This window comes from Octopus sinensis, linkage group LG14, assembly GCF_006345805.1.
Source record: "Octopus sinensis linkage group LG14, ASM634580v1, whole genome shotgun sequence".
Taxonomy (NCBI): Eukaryota; Metazoa; Mollusca; class Cephalopoda; order Octopoda; family Octopodidae; genus Octopus; species Octopus sinensis.
The window spans coordinates 3,829,143-3,852,127 of record NC_043010.1 but is presented as its reverse complement, the minus strand read 5'-3'; the positions used below and the strand labels follow the sequence as shown (position 1 = coordinate 3,852,127).

Genomic DNA, 22,985 nt, shown 5'->3' with positions numbered 1-22,985 from the left:
GTCACAAAGCATTTTGCCTGCCATGCTAACAATTCTGCCAGCTCACCACCTTTTTAGCTGTCATCATTAATAAAATGTATTTGTGGTGACTCAGAGTCACTTGGTTTGACAATGTCTACTCTAAGCATTCTGTTCACATCTGATAGAATAATTTCAACATCAGATGATGTAAACTTACAGAATTACATAATTTCTGGTAATAGATGAGCAAAGACTATAGAGGGATTGACTTTTTAGAGAGAGAAGAGAGCAAACTACCTGGTCCTATTATGTAGGGCACAGAATTCTACATTGGCAGGCAAATGTTTGTTCAGCAAGTGAATACCAAGAATAACAAGCAGTTGGAGGAAACATAAATATATATATATATATATATATATATATACATATATAAACGGCAAAATGTATGTCTGTGTGTGTGTCCTTTATACAAATCCACAAGTTTTCAGTTAAAGGGCTCGCACTCTCTATGGTCATTCAAAACCATCCAAGGGTGGTCGTGCACATCTTTACATTTCCCCAGTCACCCCGCAAAGCCATTAAAAAATCAATAGAAGTGACTTTTTTGTGAATTTTCTATCCAAAACCCAATCAAAATGCCTGAAACTTGATACGCCAATTGAATGTCAGCTAGCTGTATGTGATTGGTTGGAGATTTGGACAGTACTCGCATGTATGTGCACATGCACGCAACTGTATATGCATGCACTAGCGTTGCTCAAGTGTTTCTGACAGAACAGAAGCAATCATAGGTTTATTTAAAGCCCTACAACTATTTGAAAAGTGTTCCTTTTTCTTATGCTTGAAACAAATAGTATCACAGGTTAGATATTTGCTGTGGTGAAACTGCAGAAATTTTCCAGAGAAATAATACCTTTGATGTCCTGATAAGGTACAGTTGTACAAGAAACCATGGTTGAGCTTTGATTTCTTTTCAAATTCAAGATTTTTCTAAGTGCTTCAGCAAAGCTTATTGTACAACTTTCCACTTGAAGAACAGAGCCATAGACCTAAGGATCTTCATAAATATTTCCAAAGCATGAGTTTGATTTATGGCTGAAGCCAACATTGGAGTTTTGGTTTTCCTTTAATTTAGTTTGTATATGAGCAGAAGAGGTTCCAATTATAAATGAATCACCAAATATATTTGTCTCTGTATTACTCTTTTACTTGTTTCAGTCATTTGACTGCAGCCATGCTGGAGCACCGCCTTTAGTCGAGCAAATCGACCCCGGGACTTATTCTTTGTAAGCCCAGTACTTATTCTATCAGTCTCTTTTTGCTGAACCGCTAAGTGACAGGGATGTAAACACACCAGCATCGGTTGTCAAGCAATGCTAGGGGAACAAACACAGACACACAAACACACACACATATATATATATATACATATATACGACAGGCTTCTTTCAGTTTCCGTCTACCAAATCCACTCACAAGGCATTGGTCGGCCCGGGGCCATAGCAGAAGACACTTGCCCAAGGTGCCATGCAGTGGGACTGAACCCGGAACCATGTGGTTAGGAAGCAAGCTACTTACCACACAGCCACTCCTGTCAAATCTTACATATTTATCAAGAGATTCTATTGACCACTGATTTCAAGCAGTAAGTCATGCTACAAATTCACTAGCATAATAGTACACTCACAAATAATCTTGAAATTAACTGATGAAATAGAATTCATTAGCAGTCCCAAATGAGACTTACTGGTTATTTTGGGTGCTGCTCTATGCTGCATAAAGACAAACAACCAATACTTAAAGGGGTGTGAAGCCTGAGGAAGTACCAAAACCACACTGAGTTTTTCAGGTCGCAGTCCATGTTCCCTCCCAACGATTGCAACTGTTAGAGAATTAAATTGTAGCATGGATAGCCCTCAGTTTAAATTAGGTTTTAATTTACCAAGCATTCCACTAATGCCTATAGGTATCATATAAAGTTCTTTAAAAGGGAATTTATAGCGGCAGTAGGAGGTAGAAAAATGTCATGGAGATTTAGCAGTTATATCTATTATCCTGATATAGATTTCACACACACACACACACACAACACACACACACACACACACACACAGAGTAACAACAACAAGAAGCCTGCTTATAGTTTCTGTCAACCAAGTTTCCACAAAATTACATTCACAAAGTACTGGTCAACTCACATCAACAGTAGATAAAACCTAGTGCTTTACAGTGGGACCAAACTTGGAACCATCTAGTCGTAGACCAAATTTCTTAACCACACAGATATGCCAGCACTTTTGTGTAAAATGTTACTGAAGAGAAGTAAGTAGCTTTCTACATAAGAGTGTGGTTAGAAACACAGGCATCCACCATATTGTAGAAGCTGTAATAACAGAATTCCCTGATATGAAATGTATTTTGCCATTGACTTCCATGCTATAAATTAAGATATGTTCTGATGGTATATTTTTAGGGGCTGGGGATAAAAACACTTTATTTGATGAAAATAACAGATTTACACACACAGAGAATGGTTTGGAAACACAAAAGCATTTGAAGAGAAATTCATTTGGGAATAAGAATACTGAAATACCATAGTAGTGAACATACTCACTGCAAAAGGTTTTGGCTTCTGTGTGGTGGGAAGTAGTGTGATAGGAGATACTGAGAGGAAAAGGGCACTATCTCCTGCCCCATAGATCATTATCAGCATCTGCTTCAGGGATGAACTTAACCAAAATTCTTTGACATTTATGATGCATCATCTCTTTGTACAGCTCAGTATAGGAACTGAGCTCATTATAAATTCCTTTTGCAATTTTTATTTATGTTCATGATCAGAATCATTATCAGCAAAGACTTGAAGAACTTCCTCTCAAGTGCCAACATTTTTAGCTGTATTCTTTGCAGTCAACTGAAATGGAGTGGATGAAATTTCCATTTCATTTTTTTTTGGTCCTAAGGTTGCTCTTGATCTAAAAGCATCAGTTCTCATTTTATAAATCTTCTGTAACAGACTCCAGAAACTGAACTACATCAACTTTGACTTCTTCAAAATCTACATCATTTGCCAGTAACAGTTTCTTACTGGACTCTGGCTCTGTATTGATTTTTTTCAAACAATATTCATAACTAAGGGTTTCACTTCATCCTATGACTTGGCTAGTCCTCAGTGTCCTCAATGCTGAATTTTCTTCAGTCTCTAACAGTTATTTTCATACTTACCATCCAATATTTTTATGAGTTTTTTTTTTAAGTTCATCTTAGATAACAGGCCTATCAAACTATGAGATTTTTATTTTAAAGTTCTTCTTAGATAATAGGCCTATCACACAAGTTGTGTTCTTGGGCACATATTCTATTCTCATATTATCAAAAAGGTCACTTAAATTCGCTAAATGGCTTGATGCATTGTTCAGAAGTACTTTGTTGAAAGTATAATGCCTGGCACTGTTCCTCTGTTGCAAGCCAAAGATGTTTGTAAATCATTATTGGAAAAATTCCTAATCATTTAAGCCTTCCTATTTGAATGCCAAATCATAAACCTTGAAAATAATCTACCAATAAACATGATAGTCATATAAGTCAAAGCTAGAATTTAGATTTTCAGAGTGAAACACAAGTAGGATCTTTAACTTCATATCACCGACAGCACTTTCATTCACAAGAACCCTCAGACAATTTTTGGAAGCATTAAAGACTAATTTTAATTTTTCTTCATCTTTTTTTTTAATCCCTTCAGTATAGTAAGTTGCACTCTCTGTACTGACACTAATAGCTTCATCAGTGATTTTCAATGTTGCAGAAATTAAAGCAATTCTTAAAGTTTTCAAACCAGCTTTTAAGGGGCCAGAAAATATTTTGCATAAGTTGTATCTTCTTTCAGCAAATCTTCATGCAAACTTTTAGCTTTGACTTAAATGATTATCATATTTCTTGCCATATTATGTCCAGTCTGATCATTGATCCACATACTCATGAGCTTCTCCATATTAAGTGTTATAGCAGATGTACAGGATGTCCCAAAAGTCACTGAGGGTTTTTCAATTTTTAATAACTTCCTTAGCTTTACAAATAAATGCATGAAATTTTAATATAATATAAAGGACATAATGGAAATTAATATGCACAAGTCAAATTTTGCAACACCACTACATTACGGGTGAAAAATGACATCACTTAAATAGCAGCCATTTTCAGCTTCACACACTTTCCAAAGCGTGCACCATAACACCCTCAAGAATTTCAGACATCACTTCTCTGGTCCCTCTATTTATGTTCTTCTTCAGTTGCATGAGGGTCTCCAATCTGTTGATGTAAACCCTCTCTTTCAGATATCCCCACAAGAAAAAATCCAGGCTAGTCAAGCCCGCAGAATGTGAAGGCCATTCAAAGTAGACCTCACACATGATTCCAGCAAGATGAAGCAACTGCTCATACTGCAAGAGAAACAATGCAGTTGCTACGGTAGTGCTTTGGAGAGAGAATACTCTCCCTCTACGGCAATGTAAACTGGCCTTCACATTCCCCAGACTTTACTAGCCCAGATTTTTTCGTGTGGGGATATCTAAAAGAGAGGGTCTACGTCAATAAACTGGAGACCCTGGTGCAACTGAAGGAGAACATCAATAGAGAAATCAGAGAGGTGGGGTCTGAAACTCTTGAGGGTGTTATGGCGCAAGTTTTGAAAGAGCACATGCATGCAAAGCCGAAAATGGCTGTCATTTAAGCAACATAATTTTTCACATGTGATGTAGTGGTTTGCAAATTTGACTTTGTGCATATTAATTTACATTATGTGCTTTATAGTGTAGCAAAATTTCATGCATTTATTTGTAAAGTTAAGTAAGTTATTTAAAATTAAAACCCATCACTCGCAGAGTGGTTGGCGTTAGGAAGGGCATCCAGCTGTAGAAACACTGCCAGATCAGACTGGAGCCTGGTGCAGCCCTGGCTTCCCAGACCCTGGTCGAACCGTTCAACCCGTGCTAGCGCGGAAAACGGACGTTAAACGATGATGATGATGATGATGATCAGTGACTTTTGGGACATCATGTATATTTAAAAAAGCAATGTGTAGACAGGTAACAGAGTAGCTGCTTGAGCACATGACCTAATTTTGTCTTTGTTAACATTGTTTCCAATACAAACATTAATGCTGTTGCAATATGTCTGTCATTTTCTACTTTTCGAAGTTGTAAAAAATTGTGTTTACTATCCTATATTATAACCCCTTTATAATTTCTTTTCACATTACTGCCTTCGCTTCCATCTGGTGGCCTTTTCTAAATCCTCTTAAATAAGAGCAATGTACTTTATATTGTACTCATTTGAATAAGAGCAGAGCATTGTTCTGTACTTGCTTGTTGTCACATTCAACAGTGATTTTCATAGGCGAAAAAATACACACTAATTAATAAAACTGTAGGATCCTGAGAAAGTAGCAATGTTCAACATTAGCAAAATTGTGTGGTTTTACACTTTGAATGCAAAAATGGAAGTGAGAAAATGAAATGGATGAAGATGTGATGTTAAAGGGTAGGAACTGCCAGATGTAGAAGGAAGTACTGTTTGATTAAAGATAGTATCAGAACCCAGATCAGATTCAGTGGTGCATGTATAAAGTGGAAGGCAGAGCAGGAAGTAGGCAGGTGTTATAGTAAGAATGTTAAGTGCTATGAAAAACAAGCTCAAATGAATTGAACCATACACAACAAAGTGGATGAGGATGGAGAGGGTAAATGTTGACAAATATGGTGAGAGCAATGGAAAACTTTAAAAGGTGTAGGGGAAAAAAAAATTTTAAGGCTGAATTAGTAAACTGCAAGAAACAAAAACATACAAATTATGAAGACAAAAATTATAAGAGGAGCAGTCGAGCATATTAAAGTATCATACCAAATATATGTTTTATTGTTGCATATATATATTTGACACATGTAAATACATGATTTTGATTTTTAAAATTGTTAAAATTTCCCCGAGTTTCTGTAAATGCTGAATTATAGGCCTTATCACAAAATAAGTAGTCATATTTACAATTTCTGTAAGTGCAAACGTTTTTGTAATGCAGTGTACTTGTAACAGTAAGAAGTTTGGTAACACAGAAAGGCAAAAAAAAAAGTGTGAGAGTCAATCAATCTCTGAAACACATTCAAGTTGAAAGAATGTGGGTTGAAGAGATTTTTATTACGGCACAGTATTTTGGATGATGGTGTGGTCTGATAGAATAAGTTTGATTGAAGAGACAAAAGGTAAATTGCTGTTTAGTATTAAGTCAGCTCTAAATGAACAGCTTTATGGTGAGAGGCATTCTATCCACAACATCTTTTTCTATAACTAGCACTATGTTGTCTAGTATGTTCATATGTTATTCATCTTTTACTGGGTCTATTTAATTGTAGCACCAGCACTAGAGGGGTTGTCATATCCTCAAAAGAGGCAAAACTGAAAATCCTCTCAAACCTATAAAAGGAAAAATACTATGTCTTTATTTTTATTGTACAGCATACATTTGGAGAATGATAGCATCAAGAGTGATATCAAGGGAGAGATTATGCAAGTTGAGCAGAATAAATACCAGGAAGCATTTTTGTTGAATGCACCAATTTATTGGCAATCTCTCTCTCTCTGCTTTTTAGGTGGCATGAGCACCAGTGCTTTTTACATGGCACCAGCACATACAAGTATGCTTTTTACGTGACACCTTGGTTTTAGGTTCTCAGTTATGTTCTGGAGGGCAGGTCTTCTCAAGTACACCAATGTGCCACATATCTCAGTCCTCTGTTGTCTCCTTCATAAGGTTCAGCATTCTGAGATTCATAAGGGTCAGTGGATCTCAAAGCACTGAATCTTGTGATGGAGATAACAGAACAGAACAGGAATCCTAAAACCAAGGTACCACGTATAAAGCATTGGCATGTGTGCTGGTGTCACATAAAAAGCACAGGTGATGGTTCCACGTAAAAAGCACCCAGTACACTCTGTGGAAAGGCTGGCATTAGGAAGGACATCTAGCTATAAAAACCAGTCCAAAATAGACTACGAAACCTGGTGTGGCCTCCTAGCCTATCCAGTTCATGTCAAGTGGTCCAACCCGTGCCAGCATGGAAAACGGACATTAAATGATAATTATGATAATGTTGACAAGCTTCAGCACAGTTTCTCTCTAGCAAATTTCAATCACAAGGCTATTCAATCCAAGGCTATAGATGAAAACTCTTGCTGCACAGTAATCTAAAACCCAAAACCATTTGGTTGCAAAGCAAACTTAACTACACAGCTATACTTAATAGGAGAGCTTGTATTTTTTTTTAATCTTTTAGCCTGGAGAGAAATCAGAGCTTATGAAACCTTATAAGGTCTCCAAGGCTCATAGTGGGGAGGAAGGAAGGCATTGCTGGAATATAGACTGGTCAAATGTCTGCAACAGAGTGGATTCAGCTAATAACACTGAAGGTGCTATATAGTGATGTTAAATTGTATGAGAGACTGATGTGGAATTAAATAACAACAAAAGCTGAATTTACTAGTGATGATTTTTTCTAATTTTTTTTCTTCAGTGAATCACAATTCTATAAGTTTATACACTTTGAAGTTGCATCATTCTTTTGCCATAGCATGAACAGAAATATTCTGGTCAGATTCTAAACTTGTTTCCTTGCACAAATTTGCAATATCCAATTCAGAGTGAAGTTGCATGACAAATTTTGCTGAGATATTTGGGAAATGAATATATCTCATACACTACGATATACCAATCAAGCAATTAATCTATTAATGAGCAATGGTTCTGCAAAGAGTACAATGTACACACACACACACAACACACACACACACACACACACACACATTAAATGCGAACATGCATAGACAAACAGAAATAGAGAAGACTTGTTAATAAATAACCACTTCCCTCAACTAAAATGACCAACATTATGTGGTTACACAATATGTATTATATTATGTAAATTTATAATCAGGCAGAGAAATTGTGTATAGTTAGCATGTGTAATGGAATTATACTTAGAGAATTAACTAGTGGGGTGTGGGTTCAATTCTCACCAGGTTTCCTTTCTCTTTATTACTGTTTGTTTATACATATTCTAATGAAATATAAATATACACTCATTGAAATCTTCTAGCTCATTAACTAATTAAATGTGTATGTGAATTGGTGTGCATGCATCCGAACATTCATGTAGCAGCGGTGTGGAAACCCTAAATATTTTATGAGACAGAGCTAGATACACTGTTTTCCTTTACTAGATTGATTCTCAAAATAATTTGGTGAGAAAGAATTTTTCTTTTCTTTTTTTTTTTGCTTTATTTTTATGTTATTCCTTTTTTTTTTTTTACATTAACAACTGCTCTTATTTTGTGCTAGCATTCAGAATTTGTGCTGTGTCTCTTTGCTATGATAATAAATTATACAAGGAGAAGATTGTTTGAAAATTTTATCTGAGACATATATTTTACAAACATGGATATTGATTTCTTAAATTTCTCCATGCATACATTTGAAGGGGGAACAGAACAGAGCAGTGTGAAGTGAACCTATTTCAGGCTTAATATTAATATTATTAACTGAAAGGCAAAGTTGAACCAAGCAAGGCTTGAACTGGATAATATATTTTGATATACAATGCCTGAAAAAATAGGAAAAGATAGGATGATCTTGGCAGGAATGCTTGCGATCATAAAAGAAATAAATTCACGCTAAGTGTGGATTTATGATATTCATGTAGTGAATTTAGAGCAAAATCAACTAGATTGATGTCATTCTTTTCTACATGACACCAAGGAAGGATTTTAAGTCAATAGTGTAAGCTAGTGTAAGGTTGTCAGTGAAATAGAACAAGTACTGCAATTAGAGCCAAACTATAATCCTTATATGAGGGTTAAATGTACTGGAAATGATGCAGTATCGTTGATGGGATATTAACAGTAGACTATTTGGTCAGCAATAGCAATTCAGCCAGCTTAGTCACTCTGCTTGCCCAAGAAGAATATAGTTAATTAAATATGGCTCAGTACTGATGTAAAATTGACATATAATAATAATAATAATAATAATAATAATAATAATAATAATAATAAAAATGAGTTACTCGACCAGACGAAAATTCTAACTGGGACCCACCTGCAAGGTCATGTGCTGTTTATCTTGATATGAGATCACCATGTTTCGCAAATGGTTGTGATGCATGTGGGCGGGTGTACCTTATCAGACGGGGGTAGTCATGATGGGTATACTGGGCTTCGTATATTTTACCCCAGTGTCACTTTGATGGCATGCACTGCTCTCTCTCAATAATAATAATATAATAATAATGATGATGATGATAATTTCTTTTATTTACCACCAAGGGAAAGGATGAGGGGGGGGACAAACAACTCCTAGGCTCCAAAAAGCTTTTTAAGAGACAGTACTAGTTGTGCCAGTTATATAGCAGTTTTATGGCATAAAAATGAGATATGAGATATACATCTGTCCCATGGATAGGAGTCTAGTCAATCAAAAGTGACATTCTCAGATGATCTGATGCCTATTTCCAGCAGTGCTTTAAACTCACACATTATAGAATGACATCCTGCCCCCAAAATCACAACAAAATGCATGTAGTAAATTTGGTCTCATGGTGTTAGAAATTAATTCAATACTTTAATCAGTTATACTACCTATATGTATATATTACTAAGTTATGATGGTATTAACTTGGCTGTTAGTTTTCATGCAAAAGTGTCACTAGGTGATTTCCTTAAATTATTACAATAATTTTTGGCATCTACTCATGTAGGTTATTGTATATCAATGTAGTAATTCCTGTAATCTTTAATCTGACAAGTACTGAAAAGTCTGTGCTTTCCTAATGAAGTTTAAAAAGGCCAAGGGTACAACATATCAGGAATTGTCGCCCAAACTTGCTAAAATAAGATTAAATTGGAATTAACTCTGAGTTAAGATTTTCTTCCCTTCACCATATAATTATTGTTTATTAGTAAATTTTTAATGATTTATTTTCTTAACTATATTGTGTATGACGACATCAACATCTTTTTCCCTTGGCCACCTCATATCTATCCACTGAGACTGACTTCAGCGTGAATAGAACTTAGAACAGTGAAGTAGAGAATAGGACACACAATGCATCCATAATTATTTCAATCCCAAATTCCATACTTACATCATTTGTGAAAATGCAAACAGGCGCAGGAGTGGCTGTGTGGTAAGTAGCTTGCTAACCAACCACATGGTTCTGGGTTCAGTCCCACTGCGTGGCATCTTGGGCAAGTGTCTTCTGCTATAGCCCCGGGCCGACCAAAGCCTTGTGAGTGGATTTGGTAGACGGAAACTGAAAGAAGCCCGTCGTATATATGTATATATATATATGTGTGTGTGTTTGTGTGTCTGTGTTTGTCCCCCTAGCATTGCTTGACAACCGATGCTGGTGTGTTTACGTCCCCGTCACTTAGCGGTTCGGCAAAAGAGACCGATAGAATAAGTACTGGGCTTACAAAGAATAAGTCCCAGGGTCGATTTGCTCGACTAAAGGCGGTGCTCCAGCATGGCCGCAGTCAAATGACTGAAACAAGTAAAAGAAAAAGTAAAATAAAAAAAACCTAGGTTCAAGACTTTCAAGTTGCTTCTCGTTTTCCGCATAAAGCTTTGTATCATCCATAAAAAGGAGGTAACTTATCTGATCATATCTTTTTTCCCAAATTATCAGCTATTTTGGTTTCTAGTAATATCAAACTGAGCAGAATAATGATCAACACAAATAGTAATGGAGGTAAGCTATCACCTTACCTCCATTTCCCAAGTCTTTCTTTTCCTCCAATCAATTCAGCATTCCAATGTTTCATATTTTCATTAACCATTTTCTCCATATTTTCTGCCACTCCAAACATCCTCATTGTTTTACTTACCCAACTGTGTGGCACCATGCCATATGCTTTTCTGTAATCCAACCCTACTACATTCAATCTCATCAAACTTCATCTACAATTTCTAATCCTCCTTTTATCAACTAATAACTGGTCTTTAGTTGTCCTACTTTGCTTCCTGCATCCTTTTTGTTCTGCTGGATGTAAATTGTTACGTTCCACATTATTATATAATTTCTCTGCCAAGACACCTGTCATAAGCTTCCACTTAAGTAGTAAACAAGTTATAAGTTGAAAATTTGATACTAATTTATCTGAGATGAAGAATTATGTACATTAATTATACTTATCTCAAAAATATATATTTCTTTACTACCCACAAGGGGCTAAACATAGAGGGGACAAACAAGGACAGACAAACATATTAAGTCGATTACATCGACCCCAGTGCGTAACTGGTACTTAATTTATCGACCCCGAAAGGATGAAAAGTAAAGTTGACCTCGGTGGAATTTGAACTCAGAACGCAGCGGCGGACGAAATACTGCAAAGCATTTCGCCTGGCGTGCTAACGTTTCAGCCAGCTCGCCACCTTATCTCAGAAATATAGAATAGCATTACCTAATAGGTATAAAGCTGACTAATTTATCTTTCATGGGTCCTTGGGAACATAACAGTGCTCGTCCACTTATCCAGGTAGGGACATGTTCCTGCTGCAGGCATTCATCTAGTTGAGCAGTAATCCTTTCATGCAACTGTGTAGAATTCTCCAACCAATATTCCTTGTATTCCATCCAGGTCAGATCTTTTCCAATTTCCAATTTCTTTTCAATTTCAGTCTCATTGAATACAGATCAATTCTGATGACCCTTTGTCTTTGTACAGTCGCATATTGTCTCTCCAACTGAGTTAAACACTCTGCATTGCCCCTATGTTTCACTGACTCGTTTCAAAGGACTCCCTAAAATACTTAACTTTCTTCCACATCAGGAATCACTTCCTGGTGTTGTTCCCCTCTATTTCCTCCAAAACGTTGCCTTCTAATTCACTGAAACAACTTATTCTGTGCAAAACATTTGCATCTTATATCATATCTTTTCAATATAGCCTTTAAGGCCGTCACCCTTTGTGACAATTCTTCAAACACAATTTGCTTTCCCCTTTCTTTAAATCTGTACTGTCAATTCAATTTTCTGATTACTACTTCATTCTTGACTTTCCCTTTCATTATCCCATTTAATTTCCCCATTTCTGTGTCTTTTTCAACTTCGTTCCTGTTCCCTTCCTCCAGTTTGGTTCTTTCTTTTATTTCCCCTTCTTTTCTTCAACAGTCTTCCACTCACATCCTATTATGTCAGCTGCAACAGTAGCGGCAGCTATGATTGACCTGTTTGTTTCCCTAATGTCTCCTGTTTTAACAAGCTCAAAACACCATTTACTTCACCTGTGGTTCTCTTTACTTTCCTTTATATTTGGTGGCACTTCATCGTTCACACCAAACATTTTAAAGAGCAGCATTTCTAGAATCACCTTCTCATAATTGTTCACCCCCAATGCAACCTTTACTGTCACCTGTCCTGCTAAATCACCTTCACTATTTACTTCATCATCATTCTCAGGGATCACATAGGGATTTTTTACCTTTTTCATTTTCTTCATCTTTTATTCCTTCATTTCTACTTTTTGCTACTGTTTTACACTCTTCCTGTTAATCTTTTATCCTTCTTTGAATTTCTTCAATGTCTAATCCTGTAATCCAATCATTTATATGAATTATTCTTGCTTGCTCTATCAATTGTTGGGTGGAAGCTTCAAAAACTCTCTTTTCATCCCATATTCTCTTCATTTGTTTCCTGAAACCTCTTTTATTTGGCTCACATCTCAGCTAACATTCAATCACAACCTGTTTTCCCCATTTCCTTTTCTCCCTCTGCACTTTTCACTTTGATTCTGATCAATGGGCTGATGACAACCTGCTGGAGCTTGCTCAGACACTCCTTTCCTGTTAACAGTTCCATTAATGCATTTATGCTTATTACTTGACAATGGCACCACTCATTTTGAGGTAGCATTTATATGGTTGTGCAATCACCAGTAATTTTATCATGACACCATCGCTAGGTGGATTGCCAACCAAGGCCCAAAGTCTACACCTACCCTCATAGACGTTGAGCTGTATGAGTTCATTCATTCTTTTACAGGTCTTGTTTTTTTTCCCACACAGTATCCATCTACAACCCTCCTCATCAAGCATGTTGGGTGAGTTTGCCAATTTAGTCACCAACTATCTGACTATTAGTGTGTTTACACAGGGGCTAAACATAGAGGAGACAAACAAAGACAGACAAAGGGATTAAGCTGATTACATCGACCCCAGTGCGTAACTGGTACTTAATTTATCGATTTCGAAAGGATGAAAGGCAAAGTGGACCTCGGCGGAATTTGAACTCAGAACGTAATGACAGACGAAATACAGCTACGCATTTTGCCCGGCGTGCTAACGTTTCTGCCAGCTCACCGCCTTAAATAGTGTGTTTATTTGATACCTAATAACAGCATACATTCACCAACAGCAGAAGCTTGCCAGACATTCCCTCCATGCCATCACAATAAGAAATTTACAAAATATACAACTCATGGTCCTCCGCCATGCCACTTCCCTCCATCACTGCTAGGTTTAACACATTTACCTTCATCTTCTTTATCAATATTATTATTACCATCTTCATCATTACTACTACCACTGTAATTATTATTTTCACTTATCACTACCAATCCCACCATTACTCCCACTGTCACTATTTCTATCATCTTTACCTCAATCTTTATCAAGATTTCTGGTACAGGTGGCAGGGGCGGCAGGATTGGGTGGGTGCTTCACCAAAACAAGCAAGTTTTCAATGTTGGAAATATAAGCAGAACAAAGTAGAAACAACTTATCATCTGAAAATGTCTTTTTACAGTTATTATACATGCAAAAGAAGTAAACAAACAATTTAACTTAGTCCTTAGATTCCTGCATACAATATCGTTAGTCCAAATTGCAACCATAGGGCCAAGTGGAAAAATAAAAAAAATATGAATATTTAAATATGTAGCACTATTCTGAAGTGAGATGGAGAGAGTCAGCAAGCCGTCCAATGTTGATGAGAAACGAAAATTGTATGCAACAAATTTTGTATTCAACATCAAACTAAGCAATGCAGGGAATACATGGACCAACAAGCAAGTTTCCAACATTGATGATAAATGGAAAATGTATTATTATTATTATTATTATTATTATTATTATTAAGAAGACAGCATACTAGCAGATCGTTAGTGCATCAGACAGAAAGGCTTAGAGGCATTTCCTCTGGATATTTTATGTTCTGGCTTAAAATTCCACTGAGATCAACTTTGCTTTTCATCTTTCCGTGATCAATAACAGAAGTACCAGTCAAGTACCGGGGTCAGTGAAAATAACTGGCTCCTTCATCTTAAATTGCTGGCACAAGGCCAGCAATTCAAGATTAGAAAGTGTTACTAGTATCATTATGATTATTATCATTAATGATGATGATGACAATGATGATGATATATTGAAGAAATGACATTACAACAAGCCTGCACAGTTTAGAAAGCAGCAAGGACCATACTGTTTTAATAAAAATGCTGCAGGCTTCAGTAAATTCTCAAAATATATGAATGTTTAGAATATTTCTATTAATTATGAATTATGACTACAGGACAAGGAGGAGTGGTTGGATTTTTAGTTTTGATACTACATTTTCCCTGTTATGTGTTTATATATAAGTAGTTAAAAAAATAAAGAAAGAAAAATACAAGAATATTATTTCCAAATTGATTATAAGCTGCATAGCGATTGCCAGTTAGCCACATGTGGTATACAAGCCATATATTGTGCTAGTTGCTAACTTATGTTAAAATACACAGAAGTAGGGAGAGACATTTCATGAAGTGACTCACTGTTGCCGTTCACCTTAAATATCCTACCATACTAAATATCAGACAAGCCAGATTAAAAAGAAGGAGTGATCAAATTACAAAATCAGTCTCCTTTTCTTTTACTATGAACTAAAAAGTGATAATCTAGAAGATTTATAATGAAAATCTAAGTCTGTTCTGCAGATATAATAGCAACTTGATAAATTAGATGAAACCTCTTCATTGATATTCAAACAAGAATATTCAAACTCACCATTCAAAGAATGCACCAAAGACACATTTTGCACAAACATTCTCCACAGTTTTGTTAACAGACTAAAACTGCATGCCCATTCCTCACATCTTTATGCAACAATGTGGTCATTCTTGTACCAATCAAATTAATATGAATCCAGTCCTCACTGTAAAGTTTAGCTGTTATCTTTATCTTTATAGATTCTGTAAGGAAGATTATAAAGACCAAGATCTTTTGTCATTTCTAGCCTCTCTGATCATTTATCAAACTCCTTGAACTATATCATTGATTACCACATCTTGCCTTAAGTCAAACAACTGTCTTAGATTATGACCTATGAATCTCTGGTTACAACAAAGTTCAAATGTCTAGAAGAATTCAGTGATCTAAAACAGTGTGAGATATTGTCATTCTGCTTCTTTTCTGATCTAACCAAGTAAATAGTATTTTATCTCTTCAGTTTATTCTACTCCATTTATTTCAAACAATACAATTTTTATGCTTAGCATTGTAATTCAGTTAAAGTCCATTTCTTACTGTTTTCATTCAGACTGCAATTGCCACTAACCCACTAACTACAAAGCTTTACATTACTTTATATAAAAATTACTTCATAATTTTTTTCTTTCCATTAATTGAATTACTAGTATCTTAATTTTTTTCTATAGTCATTAACTCAAGTTCAAGATAATCTGTTAACAAGTACTTATGTCTAAGGACTACAGTAATATGACACTATAAAATACCCCATTTATGAGCACCATTTTTACATTATAAGTTTTAAAAATGACAACTTTTCTCAAACAACAAACAAATATCAGAGCTTAGACATTGTCTTGCCACCATAGCTGTGGTTAGTTTCTTTGTGTTCAGTGTTTGTAATAATCATATTCAGTTATTTCCAACAGGAGGTCAAATGAGGTATTAGTCCTAGTGCTATAATGACTGAACCACTATAGGCTTTTTTCTGCTTCGTTTCAACTGCAAAAGCAGTGTCTAACCTACCTACTTTTCTTGCATTCTGTTACAGTGTGAAATAGCTGAAATACCAGCCAAATTCCCCTTATTCCCATCTTAATGTCTTTAAAATATCAGGACACATTAGATAAATCTCTTAGGTATAATAAAAAGATTGAATAGTCATAGCAGAAATATCTCTCATTTGTTCAATGAAGGTTAACCTGAGACTAAACAGCAACTACTATATGCAAATTATTCTAAGATAATATACACAGATACTAGATAACAGTTTGTCAATTTCACCAGAAATACCATTGTCTGAGACACTTCATATATTTTATATTGTGCATAATCCAGAATTAGCTAAACAGTGTTAGTAAGTTCATAGAACCAAGCTGGTAAATTCTTCAGTGTTCAGCCATAGAGCCAAATGAATTCCTGCTCATGAAATTAACATGTAATTGGCAGAGTATTCCCCACACACCATATATTCTTTTCATAATTCTTAGGCTGAAACAGGGTTGGAGCTCTGAATCAGAGAGAGAAAGAGAAACAGAAAGGGAAAGAAGGAGTTGGGTGGGGAAATCAATCCCAATGCTGATATTTTATTTAACAATCCTGAAAGGTTGAAAGGCAAAGATGACCTCTGTGGGATTCGAACTTACAGTGCAGAGAGCAGAGAATGAAGGCATTCTAGCGAACACAATAATAATTCTGCTAATTCATCAACTTGAAACCAAATTAGGCAGCATGGGATAAAAATAAAAACAATGCAATAATATCAATAAAGAAGACCAAAAATTGGAGAGTAAGATAAAGGAAAGGTAGCAAAATGATAATAGAGGTGAAACTAAGACAGAAATCTAAAGATACTTTCTGAAAAACAAGTTTGATAATGAAAATTCTTTTTTTAAAATCCAGCTTATTTCTGAGAAAATATAGTAATGCCAGATATAATTCTTTAATACAAATTTCTTTGATGTGTTATTTCTTTGATGTGCTATAAGTATCCTATTCTTTTTTTTTTTTTTTATATATATATATTTAAGATATCTTTGTGAATGTATTTTTGTATATAATGCAAAATAGAACAGCCAGAAGGTATCACAAATATATGGAAAGAAATAAAATGTATGATTGGTGATTTTTCAGTGACCCTTTCTTTAAAATTGAAATACCACTAATTGTTATGAATGCGTTATTTGCTTTCATAAAATATTAACAAACGAAGGAAAACATTTAAATCCAAAATGTATTTTAGGTAGTTTAAACTGAATTTTCTTCATTAAAAATGCATATATATTCATTGCTCATTTGCAGAAAATTAATACTTTACATAATAATAAATTAATAAATCTCACAAAAGTGAAAAGTTTAACCTTGCTATTAATATTGACATCCTGAAATATGAAGAGTAAAGCCAGGCATAAAATATGATATTTCTTATTTAGTTTTTAAATTTGTTATTGATTAAAATGGTTTTATGATTTTTATATTGAAGAAATTCCTCAGTCATTTATTTTGCATTATTGTTGTAACCAAATATCTTTCTTAATGTAAAATAAACAGAGTTCTTTGAAAAGAAATAGTATGCCAGACTATAAATCTATACAAATATTTTGTATTTTACACTGTTCATTCGAAAACGTATGTGTATGTATGCTCATGCATGTATTTGAATGTGTGTGACATAGTTTTACTTTCTAGTTTTGATCAAAATGGTTCACACAGCGGTTTTGTGAAAAGTTGAAGACTAATACCTTAATTCATATTTTTAGATTTACATTCTTGTAAATATAAACAGTGGAACGAAGATTAAGTGGCAAAAATACTAATGCACTAGATTAGAATGAATCAGTCTTACTTTCATAAATATATCATCATCATCACCATCATTTAACGTCCGTTTTCCATGCTTGCATGGGTTGGACGGTTCGATGGGGATCTGGGAAGCCAGGAGGCTGCACCAGGCTCCAGTCTGATCTGGCAGTGTTTCTACAGCTGGATGCCCTTCCTAACGCCAACCACTCCGTGAGTATAGTGGGTGCTTTTTACGTGCCACCAGCACAGGGGCCAGGGGAGGCTGGCAATGGCCACAATCAGTCGGTGCTTTTTACGTGCCACCGGCATGGAAACCTGTCAAGGCGTCACTGGTATCGGCCATGTTCAGATGGTGCTTTTTACATGCCACCAGCACGGATATCACAACTACAAATTTCATTTGATTTTCATTTTGATGTTGATGTACTTGACTCAATAGGTCTCCTCAAGAACAGCAGGTCGCCCTACAATCCAAGGTACTTTTGAATATGTATGCATATATATATATATATATATATATATATATATATAAAAGCATTCTTTACAAGTATCTTTAACAGAAAGCACAGACATTGAAATGGATAGAATAGCAGATGACTAGTCAAGAAGTTAGCAGTTTTCATCCTGACAATAGCACTATGATGTGTTCCTAACCAGGATATTTGACTCTCACATAGCCAAGACCACCTAGGTACTGCTAGTATCTGGGTGGAACAACAACTCATCATATCAAGCGTTCATCTAATGTAGTTTATTAGATTGTAGAGTGAGTCCAGTTCTTTCTAAGGGAATTTTGATTTGAACAAATATCAAGTTTTTTTGTTAGCCTTGTAAGTGCCAGGACCTTATACACACACACGCACACTTAGCATGTAATAACATGATTTCTTAAAAATAATTAGAAGTTTATAGAAGATGCAAATTAAAGCTGTAGCATGAATTGAAACAATCTTTTGGTGCTGATTGTACAATCAATTGTTGCTGGTGAAATAATGTCCCAGAAACATACAAATGTGGTTAAGAAATTCACTTAGTGATCACAAAGTTGTAGATTTATTCCTGCTCTGAGACAGTGGGAAAATGTCCTCAACTAAACCTCGAGCTGACCAATAGTTTTTGAATTGTTAAACATAAAGTGAATAGAAATCTGCTGTGTGTCCATGCGTGTGTGTCTTTTTTTCTGTTTACATGCTTAAAGTGTAAAACAATGTCACTACTTAAGTGATGTCAACGTTTACTTTTGTAAAAACATGTCTAGCAGTTATTTGATTCATTGTCAACTCTTACTTGGAAACAATTTAAAGAATGGTAGCAGAAAGGGCACCTGGCCATAGAATATTGTCTCAATAAAGTCTGAACCAATTCATACTAGTATGGAACAAGTGGACATAAAAATGACGAAGATGACGGATTATAAAACCAAATTCTTTGCAATATACTGATTAAGTAGTTCCATTTTGTTTTTGATAAAATAAGACCGAATAATATAAACTGAAGTTTATCAGTTTATCATATCAAATATAACTATACGATAAAATGTCTTGTAGACCCAGAAAAATGTGATGCCATTTAAATTTATAGTCATTAATTTTGGTGCTTTCTGACAAGTTAATTAATAAGCTACTCAACTGAACACTTAAAGTTGTGTATCAAACTGGAAAAATATAGTGTTTGGGTCTCAAAAGTAAAATTAAGTTGAATATTTGATAAAGAAATTAAAAGTTGTGTTATGTCCAACAAAGTCCCCATATGGACCATTTATCTACATGTTACTTTGAGAAAATTCTTTTTTGTCTCTCTTATAATAACTACTATGAAATTGTAATGAATACAAGAGACTGCTTTCTTTTATTAAATCCAACAGAGAATTAGATATAATTGATATTAAGATTTCTTGAAAATAATCATTTCAAGTGGTATGAGAAAAGAATACTGTTTTCTGGCTCTTTTTCTGTTTTTTGTCAGTGTTTGTGCATCGTAAAATGTGAGTTGGACATACACATATGGTACATTCTTCTTCTACTGAAGAATCATGATGATTTGTCTTTTATTTCAACATCCCATGACCATTGTCATGCAGTCAAAATTCCTGTGTTGGTTGTTACTTTCTATATTTCTCATGAGAGCAATATGATTGAGCTGTTCCAATTCTTTTGGTGTAAGATAGTGAAGCACGTGATAAAGTAAAAAAGAAAATTTTTTCCTCCATATGTTATGTTTATTTAATTAAATCTAAAATTTATTTAAAATTTCATATTTCCTTCTATAATGATATCTCTAAACATGCTTCTGCATGTTTGTTTTTATCAGTATAAGCTAACAGATTATCCCTGAATTGTAAGTTGTATATTCAGGATATTTTTTCATTTTAAATCAAGTAAAGAGTAAAATGAAAAAGAAAAGTAAAATCGCATAAAGAAATAGAATACCATCAAAATTTTTCAGTTCATGTTTTTTCATCTGCCAAGGTCAGAGTATTCTTTTGAAGTTTAAATTTGGAAGGTACAGAAATTATTTCATCATATTTTGTCCCGTTTTAGTGGTTGCATGTTCTTTCTAGTAAAACTGACTCAAATTTAATTAATTTCATTTGTTTGTTTAATTTTGAGAAAACATATACAATGAGAAGACTTAAATTTTAATGTTTCAAGCCAAGCCATTTCCAAGTCCTTTCCACAAGACCAGCTTGTTCAGATGTTGGTTGTGAATTGGCTGAGTCATTAAAAGGTGAAAAACATTATATTTATTCTAGTACCTTATGTTCAGAATTCATATCCAGCCAAGATCAACTTTGCCTTTTATCCTTCTGAGGTTTATAAAATAAAGTACTACTCCAGGGGTACAGAGTGGTTAAACTGTTTGTGTAGTGGAAGGATATGTTGTGTTTTATTTGGGATATTTGCCTTCTGAGTTCAAACCCCACCAAGACCTACTTAGGTGGTACACATAATTTGGCAGCCAGTTAAACATCACAACCTGGTACCTTGTTTACCTTCTGCTGTGTCCACTTTGTTGCAAGCATTTGGGCCAGGTCTCTTGTTTGAGGATAATCCTCTCTCACCTCTGCCAGTCATGGGGTCTCCGTATACATTAACAAGCTCTGCCCTTTCCTTTTAACAATACACACACACACACACACAACAGTATGTCCAAACTAATCAGACTCATGGAGCCTGACCCATTACAAGCTATTCTCAAGAGACAATTTTAAACTAGGTATTACAATCTAAGGAAATACTCATCAATTACGTATACTGCTACAACTTTGAAATGTGAGTAGTGCATTCATAAAGCACGTAATTACATTTAGGCGAGCTAAGCAAGTGCAGTCAAAGTGTCTCCACCATAGGTCACAGCTCAGTATATACAAACTGCTATATATTCACCACTATGCTTAAAATTGGAAAGAAACTTAACAGGCTGTGAGTTACTAGTAAAAAAAGTTCAAAATAAAAGAAATATTTGTGAAAAGAAATTTACTTCAGTTAATATATTGTAGTAAAAATTAAATGTACAAATGCTATAGAATACTGGTAAACGCCTGGTGAGTCAAATTCTATTTAACCTGTTCCATTCCAGATTGAAGCTATTTCTTGCCCTTTAAAAGATGATTTTGGGGGAAAATTCATAAACATCACAACCCTCATATATCCTTAAAAGCTTCTGATTCTATGCTTGTCATGAGGAAGCAACAAAAAAAAAAAAAAACTATTCCAATGTATTATTTCTACCATAGTGTCATAGTAAGCAACATTTGGTAATTGATATATCATTTTTGTAGGGAAGAATAAAAGAAGACATTTCAGAAACTGAACATCAAACTATAATAATAGTGTTATAACTTTATTTTGAATACTTTCTGGTGGAAAGAGAATAATAAATACCTCATCTAAGTTATTGAATTTACCAAAGACAATTTTTTTATGTAATAATAACAACAACAACAGGAAAGACATTATTGCAATTTATACTTAGTCAATATTCTTTGCTGAAGATCTAAATAACACTTATTGATAAACAGTCATAATGTGTGTGTGTGTGTGTGTGTGTGTGTGTGTGTGTGTGTGTGTGTGTGTGTGCGTTGTGTGTGTGTGTACAGCTATATATATATATATATATATATATATGTATGTATGTATATATATATATATATATATATATATATATATATATATATATATATTTCTCACTGGTTGCATTCATTGGACTGGAGCCATGCTGGGGCACTGCTTTGAAAGGGTTTAGTTGAACAAATCAACTCCCAAAGACTCTCTCCCTCTCTCACTCTCTCACACACACACACACACACATACACATATATAATTCCTTTCAACCCCGTGCTGAGTTTTCCATTGCTACTCCAATACCACTGCACCTCGATGCATCATCATCGGTAATCTCCTCCCTGGTTGTGCTTTTCCAAAGATGCTGACATCCACCCATTTAAACAGAGCACTAACAGCATCGATCTCACCAGTCTCAGAGGGCCTGCAAACACCATGGGCTCTGTCCCATGGCTTTCTGATTAAGAAGCTTGATTTTCAAATACATTGTTTTGTGTTCAATCCCACTGTCTGACATGTTGGGCAAGTGTCTTGTGCTATAGTGTCAGGACAACCAAACACTTGTGAGTGGATTTGCTTGATGAAAACTGAAAGAAGCACATTGTGTGTGTGTGTGTGTCTCTCTCTCTCTCATAATCTAAACATCACCATTTTGCTATGGCATTATTCATTTCCAATCATACATGAAAACATGTTCAGCCAGGGATAAATATTACCTTGCTTAGAAATAGATGAGGGTTGGCCACAGAAAGAGTATCCAGCTAAGGTAAATCTGCCCCAACAAAATTTGTCTGACCCATGCAACACTGGATAAGTTGACAGTAAATGATGATGATGATGATATACATTTGTGTGTGTGTACATACATATATATATATATATATATATGCATGTGTGTGTGTGTGTATGTATACACACACATTTATGTATATATGTTTATGATATAGATATGTACAGGATATTGATATATATGCAATATATATGTGTGTGTGTGTGTCTGTGTGTATATATGTGTCCATAAACAATTATAACTGACTCATCATTTCATTAAATCCACTTATACGCAGCTGAAATCTGAGCTAGTATTTCCGTATCCCTTCCATGGGAAC

At 34.9% G+C, this 22,985-nt stretch overlaps 1 protein-coding gene across 4 annotated transcripts in view; it reads left to right on the top strand.

The window, feature by feature from the left end:
- Positions 1–22,985, top strand: part of LOC115219538 (protocadherin gamma-B6-like) — a 124,803-nt gene that overhangs the window by 7,112 nt on the left and 94,706 nt on the right. For 3 of the 4 annotated variants that reach the window (XR_005001979.1, XR_005001980.1, XR_005001982.1), the window contains exon 3: positions 22,944–22,985. This exon is cut by the window's right edge and continues 205 nt beyond it. The exons of the other annotated variant lie outside the window; for it this stretch is intronic. The gene's annotated coding sequence lies outside the window, so the exon portion shown is untranslated. The remainder of the gene's footprint in view (positions 1–22,943) is intronic. 4 annotated transcript variants of the gene reach the window in all.